Source organism: Oryza brachyantha, chromosome 7, assembly GCF_000231095.2.
Source record: "Oryza brachyantha chromosome 7, ObraRS2, whole genome shotgun sequence".
In the NCBI taxonomy this organism is placed as follows: Eukaryota; Viridiplantae; Streptophyta; class Magnoliopsida; order Poales; family Poaceae; genus Oryza; species Oryza brachyantha.
In genome coordinates this window covers 4,801,670-4,809,617 of record NC_023169.2, presented here as the reverse complement: position 1 = coordinate 4,809,617, position 7,948 = coordinate 4,801,670, and positions in this window count along the sequence as shown.

Here is a 7,948-nt window from a genome sequence, read left to right as displayed (position 1 = left end):
GCGCGGCGGCGGTTCAGGCGAACGGGAAAAGGGTGGCGGCGGTGCTCATGCGAGGGGGGTTTTAAAGGGGGAGAGACGCTGACTAGGGCGGGACGGCGGTTGTGGAGTCTGTACCGGCCACGGCGCGGCAAAGGCGGTGGCAGGTTCGGCCACGATGCGGCGGCGCGGGGAAGTCAGGGCGGAGCGGACTCGGGCGCGGACGGCGCAGCGGGGTGCGGTCGCTGACAGGTGAGCCCTGCCTGACAGTGGTGCGAGGAAGGAGGGAGGATGGACTCTGCGGGTGGCCGCGGCGCGCGGGCAAGCAGGCGAGCTGGGCCAAGGCGGCTAGCGGCCCATGCGGGGGGCACGCGCGCGGGGAAGAAGGCCGGCTCGGCTTGGCCGGCTCGGGAAGGAAGAGGGGAAAAAGAAAAAGGAAAAAGAGTGAGGAGGATATTTGGACTTTGGCCCAATTTGAGGAGGAAGGGAAAAAGAAACGAAAAGAAGGGAAAAAGGAAAGCCCCATTTTTGCCAAATTTTAGATTAATTTGTTTGACAAAATTTTATACTCTGTAATTTAAGTTTAAATCCTGTTAATCGATTTGGAACCTCGATTTAATTAAATTACTTTAGAGAGATTTTTCATGAGCTAATTAAGCCAATTATTATTTACGAATTTCTTTTACGAATTAAGGCTTAGGATAAACTCCAGGCGTGACAGCCTGCCGACCTCAAATTGATCATGCCTGCAGGGTCTGCTTTTCTTAATTTCTTCTTTCTTATCTTCCATCATGTAGCCAGCCGACAATGCTGCGTGTCACCGCACGCTTGCACGTGATCGATCGATCGTTCCTCTCCTGACGAGGCCGTCACCGCACGCATGCACGTGTCGTCGCTGGCAAGTGATCCTGCACGAGGCCGCGCACGGTCCGGCCCGCAGTGTGATGACATTGAAGGCGCGAGGGCCTTGTGCAGCACGACATGGGGCGATGCTGCACATGACAAGCAGGAGCAAATTGAGATCAGCGAGCACGTCAATCGATTGATGGGCAACAGGTATATAATTAGGAGCTCATTGAGTGTTGATTCACGTTAATTAGGAGCTCATTACGTATAAATCTCTGTGTTTGTTTCCTATTGGCACAAATCTACGAATACCTCGGTACCAGTGTTGCCTATACACGGGGTGGGGTCCCCATAGCAGCTGCCTAAGGATTAACATCTATCTCCGAGAGAGTTTGGGATTCTCAGACTATGCGCTTAGCCTAGAGGACTTACCTTTGGGTAGCCCCGGTCTTGGCGAGCCCTAGGTGACCATTGTGAGGGGGGCTTTGCCTTGAGCTTTGGGCCAAGAGACTTCGATCCCTGGATGTGTACCCTACCCTACCCTACCTATCACCTTCAATGTGATAGGCATGGGTCAAAAGGAGGCACACGACATGCATGTGCCTTGTCAGAGCTGGTGGTGGAGCAGAGTTGCCAATGTGAAGCGGAAGGAAGGAGGATGTCTCTGTTTTTATAACCAGTAGAAATAATGAGCGATGATGACTTCATTTTTAAGTAGCAGAGACAATCTGTATGATATATTTCTTTCAGCAAAGAAATGGAGAAAAAAGTAAATAGAGGGTCGTGCAAGATGGCCACTTTGAAGTAGTAGAGACATACTCCCTCCGTCCCAATATAACTTTATTTTTATAGTTTACTAGTTACCTACATGTGCTTCGCAATGATATTTTACAAAAAAAATAGTTAGCCCAAAGCACAAATTTTATTTTCAGTATACCAACAATAAATAAGCTCGATAAATCTTAAGTAAAACATGTAATAAAAAATAATAATATATAAAATAGTTCACATCCATACATACTATTATGGAATAAATTAAACAACCTGTATAATATAAACATATCTCATCTCGTATGATACTGTAATAGAATTTCTTAGTACAAAGAAGCAATTGTATGAAGAGGTCTAGAAAGTTAGCACACATCTTTGTAGACTATTTTTGGTATATGTGTCAACAACATTTATATCTTTGTACTTTTCTAGTGCGGCAAGTACTTTTAAATTGCTTCTTGAAGTGGCCCAAGAAAGCGCAACATTAAGCTGACCATGTGAGAACAATGGTTCTAGAAGGGTGGACACCAGCATTTGACAACAATAGAGAAAGTATGCCCTCAATGTGTAAAATCTGAAAATGCATTTCTGGTATTTATCCATGTTTTGTTTGCTTAATTCATATGGTCTACTGTAATTATTTCACAGTAGTATATGAGCATAATTATATTTATATATATATATATATAGCAAAACTAATATATGCACTCCTTAGAATAAACTATTCTATGCCCCTCCTCCACTTATAAGGCCCAAACCCTCTCTCGTCCCCTTTCAAAGGTCTAAAACTCCTCTTCTAGCCTGGTCAAAGATCTCTCCCACCGATCAAACCCGTCCTTTGACCTTTCTCCACACCCCACCTTTGTCAACTCCCGTCTATCTGAAATGTGCAGTAACACGAAGGCAAAAATATAGTAACGTGTCTTATAACATGTAGTAACAACGTCAAAATATAGTCATGACGGATCTAGTTTTTTAAATCACATTTTTTACCAATGTGGTGAAAACGGTTTTGAAAAATAATATAAAACACATGAGATATTGCTCTCTAAAGATTGGAAATACAATATTTTGGTTCTCTTACATGCATTAGTTGTACTGTAGCAACAATATACAGTCATGACGTTACTGTACTTCTATCGTGATGTTACTGTATTTCTATCATGACGTTACTGCAATCGTGCAACACACATATTACCGCACGTATATCATGATATTACTGCACTTCTGTCACGAAGTTACTGCAATTGTGCAGTAACAATACACATATTTTATAGCAACGTAGCGTTATTACATAGAAGGTGTATTGTTACTGCACTTATAGATATTTCTTAAGACTTCGAAATTTAAACAACTTTATCTCTCACCTCATATATTATTTTTTAAGAATTTTTGTACCATATTGTTAAAAAAATTGTTTTTAAAAAGTAGATCCCTCATGGGTATGTTTTGACGTTGTTACTGCAAATTAATTGTCGTGTTACTGCATTTTTGTCGTCGTGCTACTGTATAATTCCTGTGAAGCGAGAGGTGAGATTAGATAGACATGAGGGTATAATTCATGTGACCCAAGAGGTGAGATTAGATAGACATGAGGGGAAGCCCATAAAGGGGTTGACCCATGGGGTTAACTCTTTGACCAATATTTAAATGAGGTGGGGGTGACTTTTGGGCCTTGAGAGGAGGATGAGAGGTGGGATGGGCCTTAAAAGGCCTTGAAAGGGAGGGGGTGTATATATATATAGGCAACGCAACTGACCTTCTTGGATTAGACGAATGGTAGAAGCAAAATCACGTAAAACCAAGTGATTGTAGATTCATATGTATTTTATTCATATTAAAATAATTACAATAGGGAAATCATATTGTTTCTGTTAAAAAGGAAAAGATATATGTAGAATTCTATGCCACCAATAATAAAGGACTTCAACTGATATTCCTCTTCCATGTCTGCGCTTAAGTGTGGATTTTATTTTGTTTGTTTTACTTTTTTGTGGAGGTTGTTCCGTCTAGGAATAATTAACTTTTTGCTACTTTTAGAAATGGTGCTAACATATTTGTCACTGGACCCATATGTCATAGACACATGAGACCCACATGTCATAGACACGTGAGGGCCCACATGTCATAGGCAGCGGATGACAAATATGTTAAATGTCATTTCTAAGAGTGGCAAAAAGTGAAATGCCCAGGTGGGAATAATATTTTTGTCACGCCCGGAGTTTTAACCCAAGCCTAAAATCGTAAAAAGAAATTCGTAAATAACAATTGGCTTAATTAACTCAGGAAGAATCCCTCTAAAAGAAATTAATTAATTAAATCGAGGTTCCAAATCTATTAACAGGATTTAAATTCAAATTGCAGAAGTATAAAATTTGGCCAAACAAATTAATTTAAAACTCGGCAAAAATGGGGTTTTCCTTTTTCCCTCCTTTTTCTTTTCTTTTTCCCTTCCTTCTCAAATTGGGCCGAAGTCCAATTTTCCTCCCCTCCTTTTCTTTTTCCTTTTTCTTTTTCCTCTCCTCCTTCCCGGGCCGGCCTAGCCGAGCCGGCCCACTCCCCCTCGGCCGGCCCAGCCGACCGGCCGCTTCCCCCGCCCCGCGCGCGCCCCCGCCTAGGCCGCTGCCCGGCCCAGCTCGCCCGCTCCCGCGCCCGCGCCCGCGCCGCGGCGAAGTCCGTCTCGCCTCCCTCCTCCCTTGCGCCACTGACAGGTGGGGCCCACCTGTCAGCGACCAAGCTTCGCCGCGCCGCGCCGGCCGAGTCCGCCTCCGCCCTGACTCCTCCGGAGCCGCGCCGCTGCTGCAACCACTGCCGCAACCACCGCCGCCGAGTCCGCCGCGTCATCGACTCGGTCTCCACCGGCCGCTCCGCCCTAGCCGGCGCCGCCACCCTACAAAATCCCTGCGCCGCCGCCCCGCCACCACTTTCCCCCTCTCCGCCCGAAGCTTCCCTCCGTCGCCGTCAGCCGCCGATCTCCCCGTCGGCCGTCAGACGTCGCCGCCCACCCGCGTCACCACCGCCGCCTCTACCTCGCTGATCTCCCGCCGGCCTCCGTCGCTGCCGGTGTGCACCCGAGCATCGTCGCCGCCCCTTCGTCCCTCCCGCCGCCGTGCCCGTCGTCTCGACGCCGTCGGCCGATCTCACCACCAAATGTCACAAGCCGCCGCTCGTCCGCGTCTCCACCTCCGCCTCATCCTCGCCGTCTTGCTGCCGTCCTCCGTCGCCGTCGGTGAGCCCTCCCCTCCTCTCTTCCTCTCTTTCTTCCACCGTCGATGGGTCCCCTCGCCACCGCGCCGTTGCCAGGTGCCGTGCGCTGCCGCCACGTCGCTGCCGCATCTCCGCCCGGCGTCGCCGTCACCCCGCGGTCGCCAAGCCATCGCTGTCGGCGCCCGCTACCGCCGTCCACCACCCTCCGCCATCACCGTCACCCTCGTGACGCCGTCGCTGAGCTCCCTCCGCCCACACCCGTGCGTACCCGCGCCGCCGGCTGACCCACCGCCGCGCCGCCCCGATCCCTCTCCCTCTCGGCCGTGTCTCCACGCCGCCGTTCCCCACTTCGTCGCAATCGCCATCTTTGCGTCGCCGTCGCCCCTCCGCCCACCACCACCTTCGCCTCCGCTGACCACCAACCACCGCCCTGTTGTCGAGCCATCGCCGGCCGTCGCTGCCCCCGCGGCGCCGTCAAGGCCGCCTCTCCTCTCCTCTGTCGTTGCCGCTAGGCCGCTCCGCTCACCTCCGCTGCCGCCAGTCACCGGCCATCGCCGGGCGTTCGCCACCACTGGTCACCGGACCCCGTCGCCATCGCTGGTTGCCAACCGCCGCCGCTCAGCCGCCCTCTCCCTCCTCCGCTCCAGCCGAAGCCGAGTACGCCGTCTCCACCGCGCCGTCGCGCCGCTCGCTGCCAGCCGCGCTCTCCTCCCCCTCTCTGTTTTCTCTCTCTGGCCAGCGGGTCCCACCCATCAGCCCCTCCCTCTCGGTCGGGCCCGCGTGTCAGCCGCCCACTTCCCCTCTCTCCCACCGACAGGTGGTCCCCACCCGTCAGCAACTCCTCTCTCCTCGCTGATGTCAGCAGCCTCATTAATTGCGCAATAATTGATTTAGGACTTTTCTGTTTAGTTAAAAAACCCAGAAAACTTCTAAAATTCATAAGTAATTCATCTAGTCTCCGTTTAGGTCCATTCAAGTTTCATTAAATCCAGAAAAATGCCAAGAATCCATTAAAAATAGTTTCTTTCTCTGTTTCAGTAGTTGTATAGCCTGTTTTGTTTGTTTTGCCTTGTTTGTCGTAGGTTTTGACCCCGTCGCAGCGCCGTTCGTTCTCGAAGTCGTCGCCGAAGTTCCTCGTGGGTCTAAGTAAGGCAAGTGGCACCCTCCTTTGACCATATTGAACCTATGTTTATAAAATCCCCCGCTTTTACATTCAAACATACATTGTATTCAAATGTATTTACTTTATTTATCTATTGGGCAATTACCTTTATACCCGTTGATCCCCATTTATTATTGTCATCCCAGGGTTAATTTGACTAGAAATAGGCTTAGGCAATGCTTAGCCATGCTTAGTTCAACTAGCTCACCAAATATTGTTTAATTATTTCTTGGACTTTGATAGACCTTTTATGGTTTTGATCATGGTTAATCTCCCGTTGTGGATTAGATGCAACTAAAATATTGCTTATGGTGGGCTGTGGGTGCATGGTTTTGAGAGTCGTGCCCATGGCAGTTAAGGACCGGTTCTCAGGAAACCCTGAAGGTCTTACACGTACTAACCACAAGCCAGAATGGGCAACGGTGAGACTCGTAATCTAGCTTGTCCCTATTCGACGTACCGAGGCAAGGGTAGGCGTGATGGAGTATGGACGGGCAATCGTGGCGTAACGAAAACCTCTGCTGCTTCCGGATCTACCAAGGCACAAGAGGGGACTGCCCGACTTGGTGTAAAGGAGGGGGTGAAACCTGAAGTGTGGTGCGATTGTCTAGGGAGGGTTAGGTGAAAGGTCTTATCATGGTTTCCGTACTGAGGTATCATGGTGATACGTTGGGGCATGGTAACATGCTTGGGAGCCATGTCTTGTGGGTAAAGTTGTACACCTCTGCAGAGTAAAACTATTCAAATAGCCGTGCCCGCGGTTATTGGGCGAACTGATAGACTCACTGGGATTAGTTGAACCCCTTTAATAATTTTATTAATCTTGGAACCGGTTTGACCCTGCGCAATGTGGTGTAACGTTGGCAGTGGTTTGGGTCTGTCGCAACGTGGTTTAACGTTGGGCAGAGGGTTGACCCTGTCGCTACGTGGTGTAACGTTCGACAGCGGTTCGGGCCTGTTGCAACGTGGTGTAACGTTGGATAGTGGATGTTTATTTTAAATGTTTACTTTACTTTTATTTCAGTCTATTCTGTCTTCTGTTTTGCTAAATCACTGCAGCTTTGTGCAATTTATCCTTAGCCTATCTTTGACACTCTATTGCATTCATTATTCTCCCTCTCTTGGGTGTTACTTGTTGAGTACGGTGGTTTGTACTCAGCCTTGCTTACTTCTCCCCCCACCAGAGCAAGTGCCAGAGCCTGAGTCTAAAGGTTGTTCCGAAGGTTGAAGTAAGGTTCAGTCCGCCGTCGAGAGTGCCTGTGGTGTGGAGCCGTCTTCGCCAGCTGAAGCTGAAGATTAGATGGTCTAGTCTTGTTTTCCTTTTCCGCTGCATTTCGATAGATAATTGTTTTTATTTGTTCTTTTAAGTCGTGGAACTGTGTATTAATTTGTCATAGTGTGTACTCGGGCTGATGCCTGGACCGAGATTTAATACATGCTATTGTTCAGAAATTTCGTGTGAATTTCTGGGCGTGACAATTTTCTTTTGGATATTTTCTTTATTTATTGGTGTTCAGGTGGGTTTGTTGCATGCGTATTTATTTTTCTTTTTTTTCTTTTTTTCCTAGGTGCGTGAGTCGTTGTTTTTGTTTTTTCTTTTTTTCTAGGTGCACACGTCTTCTTTTTAGAGGGACACGTGTCATACCTGTAGGGAGAAGAGGGAGGACTACTCCGCTTTTAAAGTAGTAGAGAAATTTAAATTAGAAATATAAAATTATTTTAGTATAGAGGAAGTACATAATAAGTTATCTAAGTATCTGATATAACTCCACCTTATCACAGGCCATGTAGAATGATTATCTAATTAACTGTCACAGACCGTAAAAAAATGCCAACTATCAAACAAAATCCTGCTATCCTTTATAATACCTATAGTAAAATTTTGCATGAATAATCTTGTATGTGTATAGACTGTAACTGATCTACATGCCAATATCTTTTCATAATTATCGTAAATAAAACAACTGCAAGTTCAAAAAACATGAG